This window comes from Aquarana catesbeiana, linkage group LG05 (genome assembly GCF_042186555.1).
Source record: "Aquarana catesbeiana isolate 2022-GZ linkage group LG05, ASM4218655v1, whole genome shotgun sequence".
Classification (NCBI taxonomy): Eukaryota; Metazoa; Chordata; class Amphibia; order Anura; family Ranidae; genus Aquarana; species Aquarana catesbeiana.
The window spans coordinates 524,684,855-524,712,091 of record NC_133328.1 but is presented as its reverse complement, the minus strand read 5'-3'; the positions used below and the strand labels follow the sequence as shown (position 1 = coordinate 524,712,091).

The following is a 27,237-nucleotide window of genomic DNA, read 5'->3' as shown; positions in this document are numbered from 1 at the left end:
CATCTGCGATCACTCATGACAGAGCGAGAACCGGGATCTGTGTGTGTAAACACACAAATCCCGGTTCTCTCAGGGGAGAGGAGAGAGATCGTGTGTTCATACTAAGTATGAACACTGATGTCTCTCCTACCCTAGTCAGTCCCATCCCCCATACAGTTAGAACACACCTAGGGAACACAGTTAACCCCTTCATCGCCCCCTAGTGTTAACCCCTTCCCTGCCAGTGACATTTATACAGTAATCAATGGCTATTTTTAGCTCTGATCGCTGTATAAATGTCAATGGTCCCAAACTAGTGTCAAAAGTGTCCGATCTGTCCGCCGCAATGTCACCGTCCTGATAAAAATCGCAGATCGCCACCATTACTATAAAAAAAAAATAATAATAATAATAAAAATGACGTGGTGTATCTGGATTTTGCAAAAGCATTTGACACAGTTCCCCATGAATGTTTACTGTATAAAATAAGGTCCCTTGGCATGGACCATAGGGTGAGTACATGGATTGAAAACTGGTTACAAGGGCAAGTTCAGAGGGTGGTGATAAATGGGGAGTACTCGGTCAGAGGTGGGTAGTGGGGTCCCCCAGGGTTCTGTGCTGGGACCAATCCTGTTTATTTTGTTCACAAACGACCTGGAGGATGGGGAAAAGAGTTCAATCTCTGGATTTGCAGACGATAATAAGCTAAGCAGGGCAATAACTTCTCCGCAGGATGTGGAAACCTTGCAAGAAGATCTGAACAAATTAATGCATACGTGCCACACCCCCTTAAGGAGAATTAACAAAAAAAAAATGATTAGTTAAACCCACAAGTGCTTTTTTTTATCTCTACTAATCCTTTATATTGGCTTTGGAAATTTACAAATGCAGCAATTTAGAAATTGGATGAAAGGTTTAGTGCTGGGAAACACTTTTTGAAAGATAAATAGTGCATTTTATACCTATATAGATCAGACCAAAATGAAGGACAAATAAGGAGGAATGGGGGACAGAGGGACATTGCTCCAAATCAGGGACAGTTGGGAGCTATGTTAATGGGGTGGGCGACTACATGGCAAATGAGGTTTAATGTAGAAAAATGTAAAATAATGCATTTGGGTGGCAAAAATATGAATCTAATCTACTCAGTAGGGGGAGAACCTCTGGGGGAATTTAGGATGGAAAAGGACCTGGGGGTCCTAGTAGATGATAGGCTCAGCAATGGCATGCACTGCCAAGCTGCTGCTAACAAAGCAAACAGAACAGTTGTCATGCATTAAAAAAGGGATTAACTCCAGAGATAAAGCGATAATTGTCCACTCTACAAGACTCTGGTCCAGTCGCACCTGGAGTATGCTGTTCAGTTCTGGGCACCAGTCCTCAGGAAGGATGTACTGGAAATGGAGCGAGTACAAAGAAGGGCAACAAAGCTAATAAAGGGTCTGGAGGATAAAAGTTATGAAGAAAGGTTACGAGCACTGAACTTATTCTCTCTGGAGAAGAGACGCTTTAGAGGGGATATGATTTCAATTTACAAATACCATACTGGTGACCCCGCAATAGGGATAAAACTTTTTTGCGGAAGGCAGTTTAACCGCTTGCCGACCAGCTGCCGCTATTATACTGTGGCAGGTCAGCATGTTCCCGCGAGCCGTCATAACTGTACGTTGGCCCTTTAAGCAGGAATAGCAGGCGCATGCACGCCCGCTGCACTGGGGGGAGCCGATGTGCGTGGCCGGTGGTCGCGGGAACGAGAGCCAGAACAGGGACGTGTGTATGTAAACACACAAATCCCTGTTCTGTGAGGAGAGGAGAGACAGATTGTGTGTTCCTACTAGCTAGGAACAATGATCTGTCCTCTCCTAGTCAGTTCCTTCCCCCTACAGTTAGAACACACACGAAAGAACACAGGTAACCCCCTGATCGCCCCCTAATGTTAACCCCTTCCCTACCAGTGACATTTACACAGTAATCAGTGCATTTTTATAGCACTGATCGCTGTATAAATGTCAATGGTCCCAAAAATGTGTCAAAAGTGTCCGATCTCTCCGCCATAATGTCGCAGATCGCCATCATTACTAGTAAATAAAAATGCCTTAAAAATGGCATAAATCTTTCCCATAGTTTGTAGATGCTATAACTTTTGCGCAAACCAATCAATATACGCTTATTGCGATTTTTATTACCAAAAATACGTAGAAGAATACATATCGGCCTCAACTGAGGAAAAAATGTGCTTTTTTTAAAAAAAAAATGGGGGTATTTATTATAGCAAAAAGTACAAAATATTGTGTTTTTTTTCAAAATTGTCGCTCTTTTTTTGTTGATAGCACAAAAAATAAAAACCACAGAGGTGATCAAATACCACCAAAAGAAAGCTCTATTTGTGGGAAAAAAGGACGTCAATTTTGTTTGGGTACACCATTGCACGCCCGTGCAATTGTGAGTTAAAGCGACACTGTGCTGTATCGCAAAAAATGGCCTAATCATTAAGCAGAGGCAAATCTTCTGGGGCTGAAGTGGTTAACAAGACACATGGCCACTCATTAAAATTAGAAGAAAAGAGGTTTAACCTTAAACTACGTGAAGGGTTCTTTACTGTAAGAGCGGCAAGGATGTGGAATCCCCTTCCACAGGCGGTGGTCTCAGTGGGGGGGCATTGATAGTTTCAAAAAACTATTAGACAGCAACATACAGGGATATACAATGTAATACTGACATATAATCACACACATAGGTTGGACTTGATGGACTATTTTCTTTTTTTCAACCTCACCTACTATGTAACTATGTAACTTTGTAAAATCTGGTGGCAGATGACGGTGGCAAGTGACATGCTACATTTGGTGGCAGATGATGGTGGCAAGTGACACGCTACATCTGGTGATAGGCAATGGTGGCAAGTGACATGACACATCTGGTGGCAGGTGAAGGTGGCAAGTGACACACTGCATCTGGTGGCAAGCGTTTGTGGCAAGTGACAAGCTGCATCTGGTGACAGGTGACGGTGGCAAGTGACATGCTACATCTGATGGCAGGCGATTGTGGCAAGTAACATGACACATCTGGTGGCAGGTGACAGTGACAAATGACATGTCACATCTGGTGGCAGGTGAAAATGACAAGTGACAAGCTCAGGGCTCCCACTGATTCTGCATTATGGTGAGTAAGGAAAAATGGACATCAAGGCATCTCTATGGAAAAACAGATGATCATTCATTTACATCAGTTTACATCTGCATCTGTCAACATCCATTTTTTTTAAACAGATCAAAGCTCTATTTTTGTTCCATTTAAAAAAAATAGAACAGACGCAAAACGGGTGTAAACGGACAAACGGTCCATTTATGCATTGCGCCTCTATCAAACACCGGAACCCGCCGATCATCCAGCACAGAGACAGAACGGCGATCTGTCTATGTAAAGAGGGCAGATCGCCATTCTGTCAGTAGGGAAGGCATGGATCTTGAGTCTCTGCAAAGCAGGGGCATGTATCCATGCCTTCCCTCAGTAAAAGCACCTTCCACCGTACACTATAACATTGGTCAGGCACACAGTTAAACCTTTGATCACCCCTGATGTTTAACCCCTTCCCAGCAAGTGTCAGTACAGTACAGTGACAGTGCATATTTTGAGCACTGATCACTGTATTAGTGTCACTGGTCCTAAAAAGTGTCAGAAGTGTCAGTTAGTGTCTGACTGTCTGCCTCTATATTACAGTCCCGCTATAAGCCACTAATTGCCACCATTGCTAGTGAAAAAAAAAAAATCCCATAGTTTGTAGATGCTATAACTTTTGCGCAAACCAATCAATTTGCGCTTATTAGGATTTATTTTTTTACTAGAAATATGTAGCAGAATACATATTGGCCTAAATTGATAAAAAAATTGTATTTTTTTTTTCATTTTTTTTAATTGGATATGTTTTATAGCAGAAAGTAAAAAAAAATGTTTTTTTTTTTCAAAATTGTCAGTCTTTATTTGTTTAGTCTAGGTTCACATCTATGCGGCTGCACTAGATGTGTTTTTCAGGCACGTTTTGCAGTGTATTTTGCTTTTTTAAACCCACTTTTTTTATGTGTTTTTTTTCATGCAGTTTTCATGCATTTTGTGTTTTTTACATTTTTTTTTTTTCTCTTTAAACTGACTGTAAACACACTGTATATAGCTGGTTGCTAAGGAGGGGGCCGGGAAGTGGCCGCTGCATCCTTAACAACAGATGAGTCATCATCATCCAAAAATTATATGGGAAAAAAAAAACGCGCTAGATAAAAATAGCAAAAATGATTAAACAATATACATATTAAAAAGTCCAAACAGCAGCAGCTTATTTGCAAGATAATACAAACATAGAATAAAAAGGAGAAGCTGCGCTATATATATATATATATCCAAATCAGCAATGGCTTATAGATATTAAAGTAAGTGTGCATTGACAAAGTCCATAAAAAAACACCCAGGTGAGCTTGATTCAAACTTAAGTGCCGCCACCTATTAAAAAACTTGTTTACCAGATGGCAAGCAAAAGTATGCAGATGGCTATAGCCCAGCCACGGCCTTTGCTTGATAAGGAACGTCCAAACTAATATACCCAGATGAGTCATCTGTATACCGCAATCCCCTATGATCGTGGGTGTCCGGTAGGTCTCGGTAACAACTGAAATTCTGTGACTGGCATCCTACAGGGTTTTACCAAACAGCAACTTCCTGGCCGGTTAGATATGGATATGGACCTGGATGGGTCAAAACTTAACCATGGTAGGCTGACCCTTTCCTGACCTAGCGGGCAGCATGCTCGAATAAGGGTTTGGTATAGATTTTGGAGGGGACCCCACAGCATTTTTTTTTTTTTTAATATTTCGGCGTGGGGGTCCCCTCTGAATCCATACTAGACCCGAAGGACCTGGTAAAGACCGGGGGGGGGGGGGCCCCACACTGTTTTTTTTTTTTTTGTGATTTTTTTTTTTTTTTTTACAGCAATTTTTTATTTTTTACATTTAGTTTTCAGTGGGGTGGCCTCCTGACAGCTGATGACTCATCGGTTATTAAGGACGCGGTGGCCGGTTTCCTGGCCCCCTGCTTAGCAACCAGCTATATACAGTGTTAAAATAAAAACCGTAAAAAAACACATCAAAAATTGCGACTGGCATTCTACAGGGTTTTACCAAACAGCAACTTCTTGGGCGGGTAGATATGGATATGGACCTGGATGGGTCAAAAAAACGTAACCATGGTAGGCTAACCTCCTTTAAACGACCCTGCAAGGGGTCAAACACGCCTTGCACCCTGTGCAAACATTTCCTCCCAGGGATCGTCAGATAATCTTGGTGGCTTAAAGGATAAAAGTAATCAAAAGCAGGTAGGTACTCCTTCCACTGTGCTGCTTCAAACTTTAAATCCACAATGACTACCAGTAAGTTCAGCAACACATGAAAAAAACAAGAGAAAGTGCCTCCTATAGTGCAGTATCCCTGGGAGGAAATGTTTGCACAGGGTGCAAGGCGTGTTTGACCCCTTGCAGGGTCGTTTAAAGGAGGTTAGCCTACCATGGTTACGTTTTTTTGACCCATCCAGGTCCATATCCATATCTACCCGCCCAAGAAGTTGCTGTTTGGTAAAACCCTGTAGGATGCCAGTCGCTGTGGGGTCCCCTCCAAAATCTATATCAAACCCTTATTCGAGCATGCTGCCCGCTAGGTCAGGAAAGGGTGGGGACGAGCGAGCGATCCCCCCCCCCTTCAGAACCATACCAGGCCGCATGCCCTCAACATGAGGAGGGGTGGGTTTTTTGCCCCCATGTTGATGAGGGCAAGGGCCTCTTCCCAACAAAACTGGTTGGTGGTTGTCGGGGTCTGCGGGCAGGGGGCTTATCAGAATCTGGAAGCACCCTTTAACAAGGGGGGTCCCAGATCCCGCCCCCCCCATGTGAACCCATTCACCAACAAAAATTTCAAAAAAAATAAAAATACACACACAGTTTTTGACAATTCCTTTATTAAAAATAAAAAAAAATGTCCCCCGATGTAGATCCATCATCAATCATGACGCTCGTCGCCATTGCCAGACATGAAAAAATAAAGTAAAAAATGCTCCGCCCGCAACAAAGGCTAACCACCATGTGCCTGCTCTGTGATCTGACAGTTCTTAAATAGAATAGACACCTGCCGGCGTCACCTGGTAGCACTGCCCTCGTTTGACGTCACCAAACGTATGCTGGGTCCAAACCGCTCGCCCAACATTCACCTTTAAATACCTTCAAAGTGTATTGGTGTTCTCAGGTCCAAGTAAGGGCAGGTCATCACAGATGCAGGGCAGAAAGTACCCAATTCATTTCAGCAGCTCCTTTCGGGGTGGGCACTACATGTGCAATCTACAAAAATAATAATAATAATAATAACTACACAAAAATAAAATACATCATTTTATTACTCCAGTATATTGGAAATGTACTGTATAAAAATAATTCCTATTCCCACTGGGGGAATGGCTTCAACTGCCATTACTGTATACATCAATTTCAAGGATTCATATTCACTCATATAAAGTACATCTATACTAAAAAGTGTGTCTGCACCACATGCCCACTGAGCCATTTAAAAATGTTAAAGGGAAAATTCAGTCTCTCAATCAACATTGACTATTTGTAATCCTTGTAATCCTTATGCTGCTAGCATTAATACATTGCAGGTATATTACATTTGCTAGTTTTAATTTTTTTTACATTTCTTTAGTTATTTACTGGTTTTCAGGCCTAGGCAAATTATGTCAAACATCCCAGGAGTCTTCATGAGGGGAGGAGGAGCTTTCTCAGCTAAGCACATCCTTCTGCCTGCATGTCTGAGCTAAGGGCAGATGGTTTTCAGAAAGTAAATGCCAAGTGAATTATCTGCCCTTACTCAAGATGGCCATGCAGAAATGCTAAAGGGGAGTGATTATCATAAAGACATGGATAGATGTTAGGTTTGCTTTGAATATTAAAAATAAATTAAATAGAGTTTTTGGTTTTGTGGTGTACAGATGCTCCAGCACAGATCTGCCCCAGGAAAAAGTCCCTCATAACAGATATGCCCCAGAAGAAAGAGTCCAGATACACATCTGCTCCAGGTGAAAAAGCCCACATACACATCTGCCCCAGGAGAAAGAGCCCCAATACAGATCTGCGCAGGAGACAGAGCCTTATTGCAGATCTGCCCCAGGAGACAGAGCCCTAATACAGATCTTTCCAAGGAGACAGGCCCCTAATACAGATATGTACTAGCAGAAAGAACCCCAATACAGATCTGTCCCAGGAGACAGAGCCCTAATACAGATCTGCCCTAGGAAAAGGAACCCCAATACAGATCTGTCCCAGGAGACAGACCCCCTAGTACAGATATGTACTAGGAGAAAGAACCCCAATACAGATCTGTCCCAGGAGACAGAGCCCTAATACAGATCTGCCCTAGGAGAAGGAACCCCAATACAGATCTGTCCCAGGAGACAGAGCCCTAATACAGATCTGCCCTAGGAGAAGGAACCCCAATACAGATCTGTCCCAGGAGACAGACCCCTAATACAGATATGTACTAGGAGAAAGAACCCCAATACATATCTGTCCAAGGAGACAGAGCCCTAATACAGATCTGTCCTAGGAGAAAGAACCCCAATACAGATCTGTCCCAGGAGACAGACCCCTAATACAGATATGTACTAGGTGAAAGAACCCCAATACATATCTGTCCAAGGAGACAGAGCCCTAATACAGATATGTACTAGGAGAAAGAACCCCAATACAGATCTGTCCCAGGAGACAGAGCCCTAATACAGATATGTACTAGGAGAAAGAACCCCAATACAGATCTGTCCCAAGAGACAGAGCCCTAATACAGATACCGTATATACTCGAGTATAAGCTGAGTTTTTCAGCACATTTTTTTTGTGCTGAAAATGCCCCCCTCGGCTACTCGAGTCAAGCACTTTTCTGCAACAGAGAATGACATTTTCCGAACCGAATTTGGGTCCCTGTATTTTGGGGCCGCTTAATGCTAGGAACCCCATATTTGGTGTGCAAACCCAATGGAACTAGCACTACAACATAGCCAAAGCTGGAGTTTCTAGCACCAAGTGGCCCCGAGATACGGGGCCCCAAAATCAGTTCCGAAAATGTCATTCTCTGCTGCAGAAAAGTGCTTGACCTTTTCCAAACCGACTTTGGGGCCCTGTATATCAGGCCACTTAGTGCTAGGAACCCCAGCTTTGGATATGTTGTATTGCTAGTTCCACTGGGTTTGCACACCAAATTTAGGGTTCTTAGCGCCAAGTGGCCCCAGGATACGGGGCCCCAAAGTCGGTCAACTGTGTCCATCTGCAGCAATGTCATTTCAAGACCCTTTGGGTCCAGAGACCCCAAATTTTGGCTGCAGCTAGGGGGCATCTAGGAACCCTTAACTGCTGAGTTTGAAGTTCAGGGGACCTATGGCTGCAAATTGGCACAGTGAGGCATGCAAATTGGCACAGTGAGGCTGCAAATGGGCATTGTTGACCCTCTTTTCCACTTACAGTAGCTGCACATTTCTCACCCTAGGCTTATACTTGAGTCAATAAGTTTTCTCAGTTTTTTGTGGTAAAATTAGGTGCCTCGGCTTATATTCGGGTCGGCCTATACTCGAGTATATACGGTATGTACTAGGAGAAAGAACCCTAATACAGATCTGTCCAAGGAGACAGAGCCCTAATACAGATCTGCCCTAGGAGAAGGAACCCCAATACAGATCTGTCCAAGGAGACAGAGCCCTAATACAGATATGTACTAGGAGAAAGAACCCCAATACAGATCTGTCCCAGGAGACAGACCCCTAATACAGATATATACTAGGAGAAAGAACCCCAATACAGATCTGTCCAAGGAGACAGAGCCCTAATACAGATCTTTCTAAGGAGAGAGGCCCCTAATATAGATATGTACTAGGAGAAAGAACCCCAATACAGATCTGTCCCAGGAGACAGAGCCCTAATACAGATATGTACTAGGTGAAAGAACCCCAATACATATCTGTCCAAGGAGACAGAGCCCTAATACAGATATGTACTAGGAGAAAGAACCCCAATACAGATCTGTCCCAGGAGACAGAGCCCTAATACATATCTGTCCTAGGAGAAAGAACCCCAATACAGATCTGTCCAAGGAGACAGAGCTCTAATACAGATACCGTATATACTCGAGTATAAGCTGAGTTTTTCAGCACATTTTTTTGTGCTGAAAATGCCCCCCCCCCCCCCCCCCCTCAGCTACTCGAGTCAAGCACTTTTCTGCAGCAGAGAATGACATTTTCCGAACCGAATTTGGGGCCCTGTATTTTGGGGCCACTTGATGCTAGGAACCCCATATTTGGTGTGCAAACCCAGTGGAGCTAGCACTACAACATAGCCAAAGCTGGAGTTTCTAGCACCAAGTGGCCCCGAGATACGGGGCCCCAAAATCAGTTCCGAAAATGTCATTCTCTGCTGCAGAAAAGTGCTTGACATTTTCTGAACCGACTTTGGGGCCCTGTATATCAGGGCCACTTAGTGCTAGGAACCCCAGCTTTGGATATGTTGTATTGCTAGTTCCACTGGGTTTGCACACCAAATTTGGGGTTCCTAGCATGGGATACGGAAAGAACCCCAATACAGATCTGTCCCAGGAGACAGAGCCCTAATACAGATCTGCCCTAGGTGAAAGAACCCCAATACATATCTGTCCAAGGAGACAGAGCCCTAATACAGATATGTACTAGGAGAAAGAACCCCAATACAGATCTGTCCCAAGAGACAGAGCCCTAATACATATCTGTCCTAGGAGAAAGAACCCCAATACAGATCTGTCCCAAGAGACAGAGCCCTAATACAGATCTTTCTAAGGAGAGAGGCCCCTAATATAGATATGTACTAGGAGAAAGAACTCCAATACAGATCTGTCCCAGGAGACAGAGCCCTAATACAGATACCGTATATACTCTAGTATAAGTTGAGTTTTTCAGCACATTTTTTTGTGCTGAAAATGCCCCCCTCGGCTACTCGAGTCAAGCACTTTTCTGCAACAGAGAATGACATTTTCCGAACCGAATTTGGGGCCCTGTATTTTGGGGCCGCTTGATGCTAGGAACCCCATATTTGGTGTGCACTGGGTTTGGTGTTCCACTGGGTTTGCACACCAAATTTGGGGTTCCTAGCATGGGATACGGGGCCCCAAAGTCCGTTCCGAAAATGTCATTCTCTGCTGCAGAAAAGTGCTTGACATTTTCCGAACCGACTTTGGGGCCCTGTATATCAACTTTGGATACCTAGCTTTGGATATGTTAACCCTAGCTTTGGATATGTTGTATTGCTAGTTCCACTGGGTTTGCACACCAAATTTGGGATTCCTAGCATGGGATACGGGGCCCCAAAGTCGGTCAACTGTGTCCATCTGCAGCAATGTCATTTCGGGACCCTTTGGATCCAGAGGCCCCAAATTTTGGCTGCAGCTAGGGGGCATCTAGGAACCCTTAACTGCTGAGTTTGAAGTTCAGGGGAACCTATGGCTGCAAATGGGCACAGTGAGGCATGCAAATGGGCACAGTGAGGCTGCAAATGGGCATTGTTGACCCTCTTTTCCACTTACAGTAGCTGCGCATTTCTCACCCTAGGCTTATACTTGAGTCAATAAGTTTTCTCAGTTTTTTGTGGTAAAATTAGGTGCCTCGGCTTATATTCGGGTCGGCTTATACTCGAGTATATACAGTATGTACTAGGAGAAAGAACCCCAATACAGATCTGTCCAAGGAGACAGAGCCCTAATACAGATCTGCCCTAGGAGAAGGAACCCCAATACAGATCTGTCCAAGGAGACAGACCCCCTAATACAGATATGTACTAGGAGAAAGAACCCCAATACAGATCTGTCCAAGGAGACAGAGCCCTAATACAGATCTGCCCTAGGGGAAAGAACCCCAATACAGATCTGTCCAAGGAGACAGAGCCCTAATACAGATCTGTCCTAGGAAAAAGATCCGCAATACAGATATGCCCCAGGAGACCGAGCCCTCAATTACAGATCTGTCCTAGGAAAAAGAACCCCAATACAGATATGCCCCAGGAGACAGAGGCCTAATACAGATCTGCATAGCTCCCAACTGTCCCTGATTTTAAGGGACTGTCCCTGATTTGGAACAAAGTCCCTCTGTCCCTCTTTCCTCCTCTTTTGTCCCTCATTTTGGTCTGATCTATATAGTTGTAGATAAAATGCACTATCTATCAAAAAGTGTTTCCCAGTGCTAAACCTTTCATCTAATTTCTAAATTGCTGCATTTGTAAATTCCAAATGCCAACATAAAGGAATAGTAGTGGTAAAAAGCATTTGTGGGTTTACCCAATCATATTTTTTTTTTTACAATTCTCCTTTAAGAGGGCGTGGCAGAGGTGTGCGTCCTATGCCTACATACTTTTGTTAATAGGTGTCCCTCATTCCCATCTCAGAAAGTTGTAAGGTATGGATCTGCCCCAGGCGAAAGAGCCCCATTACAGGTCTGTCCTAGGTAAAGAGCCCCATTACAGGTCTGTCCTAGGTAAAGAGCCCCATTACAGGTCTGTCCTAGGTAAAGAGCCCCATTACAGGTCTGTCCTAGGTAAAGAGCCCCATTACAGGTCTGTCCTAGGTAAAGAGCCCCAATGTAAATCTATCCCAGGAAACAGAGCCCTAATATTGATCTGTACAAACAGACTAATTTTTAATTGCATGTTTCAGTCCCCATTTACAATGTACACTGAGCAGCACAATAATACGGTTTTTGGTGCCTCATATTATACTGTATGTTTGGTACCTTTTTATGTAGATAACTAAAAAAAAAAATGCAAAAAAATTTAAAGCCGGAAAATAACATGCCCTAAATAAAGGAGCAATATGTGTACATGGAGCAATTACGTAAGCATGATTATTTATCAGTACAACATGCATTCACAAGCAGCATCATATGAACCATGTGTAACCATGCATTGCCATCAGCAAAGCATTAATTTGTATGTTTATGTATTATGATTCACCTGCAGAACGTGCTGTATGGTTTCTTTGTTTTCAGTGTCTCAGTCAGCTTAAATGATATTAGAACACTCTTTGTGCAGTAATGTTCCTACGTGACATATGAATGAAGTTAAAAAAAGCTCACAGATGTAAGACAGACCGAATAACATTGGATAAAACCCATTCTTTATTTTCAGTAAGCCATACGCTGGTGTACATTCAGCCACTGGAGTCCCACATTTGTGAGTGAATTTGTGTATATGTTCTATAACTGTTGTGCAGGTCTCTGCACACATAGCAAATACTAAGATAGTGACTGGGTTGTTTGGCTTGCCTTGTAGGTCCTTTTTATGAGATGGTGTATGTGTATATTCCTATATTGAATAGTAAATCAGGTTTGAAGCATTACAACTGAAAAGATTGCAAGAGCTATATAGCTGGAAAATAAGAGCATACAGTAGCAAGCATTACATTGCACTCTACTCTGCACCATTTAAAGTATCAATGTAGTGTGCTTTATATAATATTAAATAAAAATGTGGAATAGTGTAACACAAGACAGCCAATCAAAGTTTAACTTTTATGTGCACAGAGCAACAACATTTTGGAAAACTGAATTCTCATTGGTTGCGGTGGGTTAGTATATCTTTCCACTGACATATTCATACAGCCTTGTACAGAAATACAATTGCTGTTTTCTTTCTGCATGCGGTCTCCCTATGAATGCCTTTAATAATAATAATAACTATTTCAGCCAGTCTGTTTAATGCATGCTTAGTTAATACTTTAATCAATCTTGAACCATCGTAGAACCAGATGTGATCCAAAGGGAAATACGGCATTCCAGAGGGTTATTATTAGATCACTCATTCATATATATGGATGCCAGTAGCACTATGTAATCAGCACTGAACGAATATCCACTATGGTTCCTTTTATTTCAATCTCGCACCTCGCAGGGTCCAACCTAGACCTACATACCTAATCTGGATTCTGACTTACTAAAAACAAGATGATTAGTGAATTGCTGAATACAAACCATGGGAATTTAATTTCACTCATATTACTCCATCAAAAATGCTGATGTCATTGAAAACCAGATAATGTTCATATATATATATATATAACAATGGATTTATGCTATTTTCTACTTTAGGCCAGCTATGCCTCCCAACCCCCTCCCTCATTGTGCAGCATGAAATGTACTGAGCACTGTGGTCTGCAGCATACAAAACAAGAATACAGTGTATAGCAGTCTGCAGTATGTGGTGTGCAGTGAGCTGTGATCCAGATTCTGTAACATGCATCAAGGAATACAGAACCTAATGGTCCAGAGTATGTATTGCACAGCATAGTGTATACAGTGCAGCTCCCCAGAGTAAAATATAGTAGGATATATAGAATGACATGGCCTGCCGTTTGTAACACACAACATGGCACATACAGCACAGCACACATGTAGCACACAGCAGGATGCAAACATGTAACACACAGCATTGCGCATATAGCACAGCACACATGTAACACACAGTAGTGGATGTACAGCACAGCACCCATGTTACACACAGCATGGCACATATAGCACAGGACACATGTAGCACACAGCATGGCACATATAGCACAGCACACATGTAACACACAGTAGTGGATATACAGCACAGCACCCATGTTACACACAGCATGGCACATATAGCACAGCACCCATGTTACACACAGCATGGCACATATAGCACAGCACACATGTAGCACACAGCATGGCACATATAGCACAGCACACATGTAGCACACAGCAGGACAAAAACAGCACAGCACACACGTAACACGCAGCAGAGCACATACAGCACAGCACACATGTAACACACAGTAGGGCATATACAGCACAGCGTACATGTAACACACAGCATGGCACATACAGCACAGCACACATGTAGCACACAGCATGACAAAAACGGCACCGCACACATGTAACACACAGCAGAGCACATACAGCACAGCACCCATGTTTTACACAGAATGGCACATACAGCACACATGTAGCACACAGCAGGACAAAAACGGCACAGCACACATGTAATACACAGCATGGCACGCACAGCACACATATATAGTATACAGTAGGACACAAACAGCACACATGTAACGCATGGCATGACACATACAGCACACATGTAACACACAGCAGGGCATATACAGCACAAATGTACCACACAGCATGGCACGTACAGCACACATGTAACACACAGCATGGCACATACAGCACACGCGTAACACACAGCAGAGCTCATACAACACAGAACACACAGTCCAGTGGTTTAACGTATGTTAAAAGCATGCCCTTATCGAAAGCCCATTTGTATTAATAATTAGTATAAATGCTCCAGTACTTTAGTAGTTAATGTTAATGCCATGTAACATTGGTGGCCAGGAATGAAGTACCCCTTACACTGGGGGTCAATGGAGAATGTGCAGTCCCACATGAGCTATTTACCTCTGGCCACTGATAAAGGAGATGCTACACTACACTAACCACCAATGTAAGGGGTGATTTCCCAAAGACCATAATACTTCATTTCTCTGGGAGCAACAATGGCAACAGGCACAGGTTTTGTAACCCGCTTAATAAATGTGTTTTCAGCTAAAATGATAAATGATACTGAGCAACTGAGGCCTAAAAGACAAGTCATTTGTTTGTAAAAAAAAAAACACACAATCTGCACTTTACATACAGAGCTGCATATAATGTGCACTATACACACAAACGTACAAAAACGTCACTACAGACACATTAACATACATACAATATGCACTATAAACACCAACATACTTACAACCTGTACTATGTGCACAACAACACATACAATATGTAGTATACATACAGTACATACATACTTAGCGTCTTGCACTATTTACACAAAAATACACAAAATCTGCGCTATACGCATAACGACATGCACACAATATGCACTAGACACACAAATACAGAGTCTTGAACTGTATGTACACTTACACACACAGTCTACACAGACATACACACACAGTACAAACTATACAAGCAAACATACACTTATTATGCACTATACACACACACACACACACAAACATACACACAGTATGCAATACACATACAAACAATATACACACACACACATACATACATACATGCACACAATATACATTATACGCACACAGTACTGCACTATACACACTTACAGATGAAGCGGAGAAGATGTCCCCTGTTGTGTAGTCTCTGTCCTCCCGCAGAGGGAGAGGTGGGTGGAGTCCTGTGCTGCGGCTGCTCTTCTCCCAGAGCTGAAGCTCCAGATGGTTATAATGTTGCATCTCTTTAAGTACAAGGGAGGATGAGGTCAGGGGGAAAGCTCCTACAGGCCCCTTAGAATGTTGTGGCTTTGAAAAATTACCTGTACTCACTCTGCCCTCCAAACATTGCACCTAGCAAAAGGCACATACAAGTGGGCTTAGTACCACCCCACCGACCATGGCACCCTAGGCCACGGCCTATGTGGCCTAGTGGCAAATCCAGCCCTGTGTATAGATTTTAATACATAATGTCAAAGCAATAAAAGGCAGGTTCCACAAAAAAATGACAGAATTTGCCAGAATGCCAAACACAATAATTGCACTGTTCTGCAACAAATGTAATCAGCTGAAAGGGAGCACATTTCAGAAAATTGATGAATTCTCTATTTATTAAAACCCATTATGCTGTGAAAATTGCTCATATTTATCTAAAAATGTTTAGTAAAGAAGAAATGCAGATAGACAAGTAGGATCATGCACGCCAATGTTCCAGTGGTCATATAGCCTTAAACAAAATGTCTACGACTTCTTAAAACGGCAAAATGCACAGGAATTCAGACAAAAGACACATCCTTTCATGGTTTTTAATAGACTTTGGCAAATTCACTCATAATTAAATCAGCAAAAATATAAGAGCCCCTAAAACGAAAATATATACAATATGTAAGGAAAACTCGGTTGAGGTAGTCATTTTTTACATTTATAATTGTGCCCAATAGTCTTAATCTGGTGTGACGCTTGTCTTCATACATGACATGTAGTACTTCCTATGTTGCACACTTGTGTCTGCACATACTGGCTCTGGATGACCTTTCCAGCCCACAATATGACTGCTATAAAACCTTAATACATTACATTCAATCAGTACTGACGTGCCTTTTATCCTCTGTATCATTTGCATGACTGCTTGCATTTTTAATATCTCCATGGCCACAACTATAATCCCCCACAAGAGCCTGTGCTACGGATTGTGTTGGCATTGTCCTATAGAGGGCGCTACTGCATACACATTCCTATTGCTGAAACTGTACTTATAAATAATATTGCTTGCTCTCTTAGCTGGGGTATTTTTTTTGCAATTTTGTGTTCTTACTGCAGTCAAAAAGGAGTGCTGAATTAGATAATATATAGGCATTATTATTTTTGTATTACCCATTCTACATGTAGTAAGAAAATAGTAATGCCCATTATGCAATTAAGTCTATTAAGTGGTATAAGAATAAGATCTATGTGTTCTAAATTTGGACCTCTCTCTACAACTTATAAATCCTGTGTAATAGGGAAGATAAAACCCCTTCTAATTGTGTCTGTAAGAAGTCTACTATCAGCTATATGCTATTTATAGGATAATCAATGATATTATATAACGCCATTAATATTTAATAGGTGCTGCGTCATTTTACTACCACAGTAAAATCTGGTCTTGGTGGTATAATTCCGCTGATTTTTTTTTTCCATACGGTCTGTAATGTATAGTTTTTTTTTTTTTTTCAGTTTCATTGGCATGGACAATAGCTTTCTTTTCTGATAAAAAACAAAACGTCTAAAGGTATATTTATGCAAATAACGCCATAAGCGATGTTGGGCAGTGCTGCAGCCATTTATTTCTAACATACTGAAAGTCTACATGCAATCTATGTGTGATTATTATTTTTAAATTACTAAGACCTATCATACCTTTGTTTAATAACAACACAGGACCACCCTATGCACAATATTTGGCTGACTTGATACTGTAGAACTACAAGACTCAGCTAGCTTTGCCATAGACTGACAGTGTGTGCTAGAATTGTATTCTCCATTAATGAAAAACTGTAACTGTGAATAAAGCAGGACAGAATTACAGCTTCCATATACAGTATTAAAGGACTGATTTACATTGATTTGTAAATGACTGCCTTCAAATACCAAACCAGGTTCAGTAAATGATTCTTTTGTTGAGGCTCAGCATTGATATTACGTAGTTGCCTTGCCAGATATCAGTTCCCCCCTTTTTTTTCTCCCACCTCTACAAAATGCCGCATTGCTACAGTATTATCTGAGATAAACTAGCCAGGCAAAAAAAAAAATTCTTTCACTGTCATTACACAAATTATTGAATTATTCCAGAATGTGTCCCCTGTTTCGCAATGCGTTGAAGATATTTGAAGAAAACAGTTTTGAATCGCATTTAGCACTGTCTATAATACTGAGTGTACTTGGCACAGAAGCCCTATGACGTGCTCGAAGACATTGATTATCTGCAAGACAGCTTGGGTGCAGTCTGTTTCGTATTTATTCCAACCTATATCCTGTTGTTCCATGGTATGTCGTTTAGGGGTAGCTATTAGTCACGCTTGTGTGAATTCATCCTTTCTGGCTGCACACTGCTGATGGCCTTATGATAGACAGAGTGCTGAATTCAGCACACTGGACAGCGCACAGCAGCGTTTGCCTATTGTTAGGAGTGTGCTGTGGAAGGGGTATCTATAGACACACAGGCAGGCCTATTTTGCATATTACTAGGCTCGTCATATTTTCACATACTGCGTACAATTAATAAAACATTTGCATTGTCTCAATGAACAAGAAATTATGAAACTACATTCTTTCATATCAGCTCCATCACTCTCCAAAAAAACATTATTTATTTGTCTACATTGCTTTCTACCAGTTCATACATTCTAGTGAATAAAAGTGATCATTAAAACAAAGATAATGTCACAGCACATCAAAATATATATATATATAGAATACATACATGTCTAACTACACGTGTGGTAAACAATGGGCTTGTGCACAGTGGATGTTAAATGCGAGTAATTGCATGTCTCCACGTACATTTGTCCTATAATTATACATAAATGCATTTCTGCTGTCGCATTTCCATTTCCAAGTCTGGTGCACTCAAATCAATTAAGGCTAATGCGCTGTAGGGTCTTCTCTTGTGCAGAGGAGGAGGTCTTGCTGTGGTCTTTAGGCTCCACTCTTGGCATTCACCGCGTGCCTTAATTGTATGACATTAAATCAAGGTCCGCTGTGAACACGGAGAGTCAGAGACTTGGGTCAGAACAAAGTAGCCAAAGGTTCTGCATCACTGGAAGGACAGCCAAGCCTCCCTTTCCATCCTCTTTACTGCCAGGCATTACACCTCTATGCAATGCGACTCACTGCAGTGCTATAGGTCCGGTTTTATACGCTCCTTTAAATAGGTTGCAGGCAATCCTTAGTCCTTAGTGCTAAGCTCCAACATATACTGCATGAGTGTCTTTTTTTATGGCCCTTGCACCTTTTAGATATATGATTTTTTTCCTGAGATGTGATGCATTAAGAATCTGGCACATTAGATACATTCAGCTATGATGACTCTCCTCTGAAACTCGGTGGCTTTCAGCAGCAGTCTGGAATTGACCCGATGATCTTATAGGAAAGGTCGGGACGTGTCATCTTTCTGTGTAATGAGAAAAAATTAACTCAATCGCACCTGCCCATTCCCAAGAGAGTATGGGAAGCCCATATGGCCTGGCTACAATTACTCTAGCCGGAAAAAAAAAAGCAATTGAGGAACCTAAGCCTTCTACTGCCATTTAAATGTTTAAACTGATTTGATATCCATATTGACTGATATTGTAAAAAAAGCCTGCACCAAAGCTGATATACATTTACCGTTGTGAATTCAATTTGTGAGCAGCAAGGAAAGCCCTAAGAATGGCCAAAGATGACCTCTCTTGGTGGATCTGTGACTTGGCGTCAGGAGCAAAAAAATAATATTATGAGTCAGCTGCAGATCCATTCTCAGCAGTAGCAATGGGTGGATCCTTGGGCTTAATTTCCAAGCGGTACCCACGAATAGTACTGTAGAATAAGCATTGCAAAAGCGACCGACATGATCCGACTCTTCACCTGACAGATCCGGGTTAAACCTTGTGAAACAGAGACAAAGCAATGACATTAATATAACATATTTCACAGAAGGGAGGCAACATTTTTTTTCAAAAAGCATGCTAGAGAACAACAAAGCCCACATAGCCACAACTTAAACTTTTCTTCCTGTTAAAAAAAAAAAAAACATGATGCATCAGAAATACGATTTATACATGATGTATAAAAACAGAAAAAAAAATAAGGGGAGCTAACAGCACAGGCTGCCCGAACCTAATCTAAAATACTAATAAAATAAATATGAGATAAGCCTCTTTAATTACACTCATGATCTCAACATAGCATCATTAAAAAAAAAAATGGAAAATAGACATAAATTAGTCTTAAAATGTTTACAATACCATTTTATGGAGACATAGCAGCATAACAGTCCATCCCTGCAGCTCTCGCCTTAAAAAGGGTGCATCTGTGGTCATGTTTAGGGGAATGACGGATGCAGTGGTGCGGTCTTTTCCCCTCGCTTGCTGATCCAGAATTAGGGATTAATGGCTCTACAGCCAAACAAATAAGGCAACTGCCTTCAGCACAAGAGGATTACACGGGACCGTTGACGTCATCAGCCAGGCAGATGTTGGCTCCCAAAGTCCTCATCATCTCTGTGTGTCCTTGAAACCACATAAAGCCCGACACAATCTGGACTCTGCACATTCCCCATCTGATGGCAGTGCCCAATCAAGGACGAAACCCTCTATCAGCTTTTCCACGTCTACTTATTGATTACGGATCTCTGTCTTGTGGATTTTAATATCACCTACCCCCCTTCTAACTGCGAAGGTCCAAAAGTGCTTGCAGTGAGTGCTGTGCACGCTTAAATACCAAAGTACTTATCTGGCAAAGCTTAAAAACCAATGGAAGGATAAAGGAAAATGCTTCCTAATCACTCTGTAAGAAGTGCTTAACCTCCCTGTTTAAAGGGTTATCGTACACTTTTTATATTGAAATATTCAGGGCAAAATTGCATTAAACAGCACTATGATTTCATTCTATCAAAGGCAGCTAAATCACAAGCCACAGTCTATTCCATTTAACAAACAGCATAAAAAAATGCTTACAGCCAACAGACCAACTGCTGTTCACAATAGCTTCTTCTAGCATTTGAACACAAAAAAATGTAAAAACATACCAGAACTCTAAACGACTGTTGCTAGACTTTAGAAAAATCAGCATGATCATTTTATGGAATGGTGCATCATGAAACTGAAATGTGTAGGCACAACTTATTTAAAGAAAGTCACACATTGCATAATTCCTCTGGGATGTTCACATTGGGAGAATTTAGGTCAGTGTTTAATATATCCATACTAGCTGTCACTCCATACAATGCCTGTAGCCATGCCCCTTGAGGCCTATTTGAACCAATCTCACAAGATCAAATTTCCAAAGTCATTTTGCAAAAATAAGGGTTTATGTCTGTCAGTCCACCCCTATATCTGTCTAACTATATCACAAATAAAGAAGACAGCATATTAGCAACATTAAACGTAAAATATTCTAATTATACCATAACTGACACACTCGCGTGCACACACACACACGCATATATACACACACACACACACACACACACACACTGAGCATAGAGGATTATTAGATTTCACTCTGCCTAAAAATTTTACCCAGATACAGAATTACTATTCTGTCTGTCTTGAACCAATTGAACACATGACCTGATATACATTGACATTTTTACTTGGCAACCTAATATACTGTACATTTTAATATGAATTGTCCTGCCAGTCATGATCTTAATTCAAAGATGGCTGCTCAGCAAGTAGCAACTACAATAACAGCAGCTCTAGAGGCATTCCTGTGCTGTGTAGGGAAATGGGGCTATCTGCTGTAGGGTGACAATGCAGGAACAAGTTCTTCCTGCAGCATGTTTGGATAATTCAATTAGTCATCATCACTGCAGTGATTTAGTGACTTCGCTGTCCAAGGTCTATTCACAAAGGTATGTAGGAATTTCAACACTAGCCTGTATAATGCAACATGAAACTGTCGCAGAAGCCTTCATTGAAATACATTCATAGAACCAGGGGACAGCAACACACCTATCTCATATTAAATAATAATCATAAAACTGCTGGCTGCCTATCACAGAAATGGTCAGCAATGTTGGGTTTACTGTATCAGTACAGTGTCATTTTAATTGTTTGCAAAGTGCAACAGCATAAACATCAGCCAAAACATGTGGCACACATATCAATCTCCAATGTAATACTCCCAATGCACATGTTTCTGCATAAACGGCTGTATCTTAGAATGGGTGCTGTTATGACCAACGGCTGGAACCCACTGCAATCATGAGAAGGAAGTGTCACCAGCACACCAGGAGCTCCAAAATTCAGTCCAAAACTTCAATCACATAGTATCAAAAAATAAAAGCGACGTTTCAGAGCCACGCAGGACCCCTTCACATGCTTGATAGAAGGGGTCCTGCGTGGCTCTGAAACGTTGCTTTTATTTTTTTGATACTATGTGATTAAAGTTTTGGACCCAATTTTGGAGATCCTGGTGTGCTGGTGACACTTCCTTCAGACACATATCAATCTGTCCCATAGGATTGCTACTACAGGAATATTTAAAAAAGTTAATAATAAAATAAGCTGCTGTAGATAGATAGATAGATAGTGTTGGAAGACTTCACTGAGCTTTTTAGCATAACCTGACCCAAATTATTGTTAGATGAGCAAGTCATTAAAGGCCATTGATTTCTCCTTTTCATGTGGTGCTTTTCTCCGTGACACCCTGTGTATCTACTTTCTGTCTCCCCCTAAAACCAGCGAAAAAAACAAGACTCACAGAAACCTTTGTACCGGAAGAAAATGTCCTGTACACAATAGCCCTCGCCATTTTCTCTCTCCCCTACACAAAGCAGCCTAACAGCTTCAGCACCACACAAAGGAAGCATGGGGGCCATTGGAATTCATTGCACATTTGCATGGCGTGAAGGGACAGCTCTCCCAATAGCGAAACTAAACCGAGAGACTCCCTGGGATTCCAGATAAGAGGGCCAAGATTTCTCCCTAACAAAGTGATGCCTCAAATGAATCAGATAAATGTATAACACAGTATCTGGGCAGAAAGCACTAAGCATAAACTGGACCACCTGCTTTGGACTGATGTAGATAATGTGCAATTAAGAGTAAAGCTAGGGTGCCCATGAAATAGCATTGCAGAAACTAGCAGTTTGCACTATAGAGCATGAAAAAAAAAAAAAAAAATCAATGGATCCCATTTACACTCACTGAACGTCTGTTTGTATCTGCAATGCAACAACCATCAGATCTGCAGTGCCAGAACAATGCAGCAGAAGTCAAGGCTTGTGTGAACAAAGCATGTGTGTGTATACAGTAGATAATGAAAGAGGCTGAAAATGCACAGAAACGCTCTACTTACAGTGATTGATTAATGCTGAGTAATCCCCATCAGCCAGCAGCCTTAAGGATCTGGTTATCCATAGCTTCTGTGTTTCCTGCATAATTGCACATTGCAGGACTTTTTTTCCCATCAGGAGAGCGAGGAAGCTTCAGCCCAGGAGAAGAAGTTTCATTTTGTGGTTTGCTTTTGATTGTAATGAGTGGAAAGCTCTTGGCTGCCTGTCCTTCTATCAGCATCTCCCCGCTTCTCACTCCTTCCCTCTGCTTTTTTTTTTTTTTTTTTTTTTTTTTTTTTTTTTCAAAAGAGGGCTGGCCGCTTTCTGCATCCCAATGAGTTAAATCAGTCACTTCTCATGCATCAGCAGCCTATTTAACCACCCCAGGGCTGGAGGCACAAAAGAGCATTTTAACTGCCCCCGTTTTATGCAGAAGACCTCTCTCTTTTAAATTTGTTTTTGTTTCTTAGTTGTTTATTTTGCTTTAATTGAATTATGTTATTTTTTTTATTCTGTACCACACCAAGTATATATTTTTCTAATATAATCCTTGTTGAAGCTTGCATGCACTGAAAAGCAATCTGCCCAAACACAGAAGTCAGCAGAGGTCATCTGTAACATCTGTACATAGAGTTCCATTAAGTCCTCTGACCTCAGACGTCTTTTATGGGAAGTTGGGAACTTAACCTGAATGCATTTGTATTCTGAAGAAGCATTTGCTAAGCATATTTGTAATGAAGGGCCTGAAGCTATAGGCATACAATCCACCTACTGGGCAAGCTTTAAGCATGAATCATAACAGTGATTGCTAACCTACATAAAATTGTGTTCAGATCACGTATGCAGTATTATACACCAACACAGCAATGCACTTTTGCAGACATAGAAATGAAGGTATTTATTGAGTCTCGTTTAATACAGGTCCAACTTGCTTACTGTTAAGAAAGTGGATCAGTAAAAATGACATTAAAGCAAATGCATTTAATGAAATAGCTGGCTTTGTGCATACCGAGCCATGCAGAATGCTCAGCTGAACCTATAGCAAGCTCTAAAAGATAGAAGGAAAAAAAAAAGGACAGCATAGATGGACCCACTGCTCCATGTCACCCACCTACTGAGTGAATTCAGTCTTTCTTATTCCAATGGCCCAATGGATCAATCAGTGTACGTATGTGCTTCTATGTCATCTTCTTTCATAGATATTATTAAGCATGTAGGACAGTGGATGAAACATGAGATAAACAAATGGAATGATAGCTTGCTGTATAATACAAAAGACGTAACTAAACACCTAAAATCTTCTGCAGTGAGACAAAATGTGACATTCAATACACACTTAGTCAAAATGTACTATTATTGTAATGTAATCGGTGCCACTACATTTGGGTATTAAAACCAGTGATATGTGTTATTCATTCTGTTTTAAAACTCAATTTTTAACACCAGCCTTTGTATAAATATATATATATATCTATAGATCTATATAGTATAAATATATAATATGCACTTTGCCCTGTGATCCCCATAGCACACAGTATTTGCAGTGGCTGGATCTGGACACCTATCAGAAAGCACAGGAAGAATCTAGTGCAATCCAATGCTACCAGTGCCCAGTTTCTAGACTGAAGGTAGCAACACAGTGTACAGAAGACATTAATTTTTAAGGATTCTCTTCTGCATTGCAAGCCTATCATGCTGAAATGTCTCAGTTCACCTTGTTTGTTCAAAGCTTAGCAAAATGTAACCTAACTCATTGCAAGAGGTTGTTGCTAATTAGTTGATAATAAACTTCTCTGGCGAGGGCACAAAAGTCTTTTAAACTGCTAGGTGTTCTTTGTTATTGTGCCATTGGCTACATTAGCATATCAATGGTGGACGTGAACAATGGAATGGTTTAGCACATCCAAATACTTTGATCCCACTATGTTTTTTTATCTTTCTATTCAAATCATGTTAGGATCACGTCTTTTCAGAAATCCTTTTACTTTCGTATAACTGTTGCCTATCTATCTATCTATCTATCTATCTATCTATCTATCTATCTATCTATCTATCTATCTATCTATCTATCTCTCTCATGTTTATGTATTTGTTAGTGTTTTGAGAATATTATATATATTTTAGATGGATATATGTGTGTGTGTGTATGTGTGTATATATATATATATATATATATATATATATATATATATATATATATATATATATATATATATATATATATATATATATATATATTCTATCAAATACACATTTTAGCTACTACAGCTATAGAGAGATAACCAGGAACTATAAATGGTACTACAAACAGCAATGTTACATGCATCGGTATTACATCATGCAATCAGAGATTTCTGAGATCCTAAATCTAAGCCATAAGCATAGCAGATTACGGTATCAGTCTTCACAGAGTCCTCTCCATGTCGCTTCTTGTTTGCATTTTGTGATTGACCTCCTCTGCATAAATAGTGTCGTTCGAGGGTAATAATTAATTGCAGCAGAGGTGTATATAGTAGTGATTTATTTTTTTCCTATGTGAGTGGGGAATAATGAGCTATATATATCCATTTACTAAAATGATATTGATTTACGACTATAAATGCAAACCTATATGCGAAAGAAAAAAAAATATAAACACATCTATGGCTACATGTGTATGCACATCGCCACAAATGGGGGGAAGTTTCATTGTGTGTGAAAATGGAGACGACACAATTTTTTTTTTCTTAATGTTCTTTCTAAATTTCTATTGTCATTAGCTAAACAATGGGGTCTCCAGGACTATGAGCCTGTGAAAGAATAAGGGCATGGACAGAATGGATGCGGGGTCAGTGCTTGGGGTCTGTGTCCTAAAGCCCCTTTTTAAGCTCGCTACAATAAACCAGCTGAAGGTTCAGTCGTTGCTGGGTCACCAGCCATGCTCCATTATACAACACTTGACAAAAACACTTATTAATCAGTGCTGACCAGAGGACCCTTTTCAGAGACCGAGAGAGACAGAAGGAGATGAGAAGAAAAACTATGCAGAGAAAAGTAGCAGAGAGAAAGGAGGCTGGCAATGGGGAAGTGTGCAAGAGGCATGAGGATGCGGAGCTGCAAAGTTTAATATGGAGACCTGGGAAGTACAATATCCCCTGTCTGTGTATCGTTATTGATGGATCTGTTTCTGTGTCAGTCACAACCTCTTTACTCTGTGTGCTCCTTCTTCCAAGTCTTCCTGAGCCTATGGTATCTTCCCAGCCCATCCTAGGTATTTTACACTGTCATTCCGTGTAGTATGTCTGTGGATGTGGTACAGGCTGGCTCATAGTGGCATTTTAGATGCAGCAAAGCATGTGGATTAATTAAGCTAATCTAAATATTCAAACAAGCATGCTTAATGTATAGATTTTTTATTATCGTGTGCATGGCTTACTGCAGCATCAGATAGATGGACTTACTATCTGAGATCTTACTCTGGTCCCCTGTGTGAATTCATATGATGAATACACAGTAATAGTCTTTATATTATGCCGTAATATATTTATACTATGGACCCACAATGGGCCTGATTTACAAATGTGTGGATCATGCTGTGAGCAAGGTTCACTCTCTCTTACTTGCCAAATGAGGCTCCCCTGCTCTGCAGATACGGCCTTGCTCAATGATTATTCTCTAGGTTGAAGCTTACTATAACTGGTCAGCTAAAAAAAAAAAAAAAAAAGGGTATCCTAATCTGAAAAATAGGTTTTTCTGATATATAAAAAGGTGCTGCAATTTGTAAAATAAAACCTGTAATAATAAATCTGTGAATAGATCCAAGACATAATATTTTCCTGTAATTACCAAAAGAAATATCATTTAGTCATCTATAATTTTTTCAATTGGTTCACTTGCTGATATAAATTATATTTAAAATCCTTTATTTTTTACTCAATTGATTAGAATGTCCACTGCTTGTTGGTTTCAGTGAAGCAAAGCTTTTCACACTGTGTATGCTTATATGCATGCTCACTACAATCCATGCTACATAATATACCTACACCCTACACAATTAGGCATAATATACACATGATCCAGTGCTGTTCTCTAAATATAGTGTAGAACAATAAAATCATGTGTTAAAAGGAGCATTGATATTCATGATATTGCATTCTGCCTGCATTCAAGAGTATGGACAGATACATAGTGGGACACCCACACAGCTAACTGGAAAAATACTTTGACTTCCATACCACAGGCGTGCCCGGCATTGCGCATGCTTGTTGGCCATCGCTTGCAGGCATTTCTTAGATGAATCCGTGGTAAATGTCTATGTTGTTGTGCAGTAAAGGTGGCAAAGGTGTATGAAGGCATGTGCACAGTTTGAAAAAAAGCCTTACTGCACTGAAATCAATAGAATGGGCAATCTACTCTTTCAATTTAATAAAATATAGATAGGATTTAACATGTGGTTACATTAGCGAACAAATTTATACTGTTCTTATATCTAATTATGTAAACAATCTATTGTAAAATAAGGAAGTGTATGGGTTTATTTTAAAGACATTTATAAAATATTAATTACATTTAAAAAAAATTCTAAAAACAGTGATAAATCCAGTGATATTTTTTTTCATATTTTTGTAAATGCCATGTGCTTTAAATT

At 40.7% G+C, this 27,237-nt stretch overlaps 1 long non-coding RNA gene across 1 annotated transcript; it reads right to left on the bottom strand.

Moving 5' to 3' along the window:
* Window positions 1-17,393: 17,393 nt before the first annotated feature.
* On the bottom strand, window positions 17,394-23,483 carry LOC141145212 (uncharacterized). The gene is made up of 2 exons (XR_012244526.1): window positions 22,634-23,483; window positions 17,394-19,215 (listed from the first exon to the last, which is right to left on the bottom strand). It is a non-coding gene; the product is annotated as an uncharacterized lncRNA (long non-coding RNA).
* Between the last annotated feature and the right edge of the window lie 3,754 nt (window positions 23,484-27,237).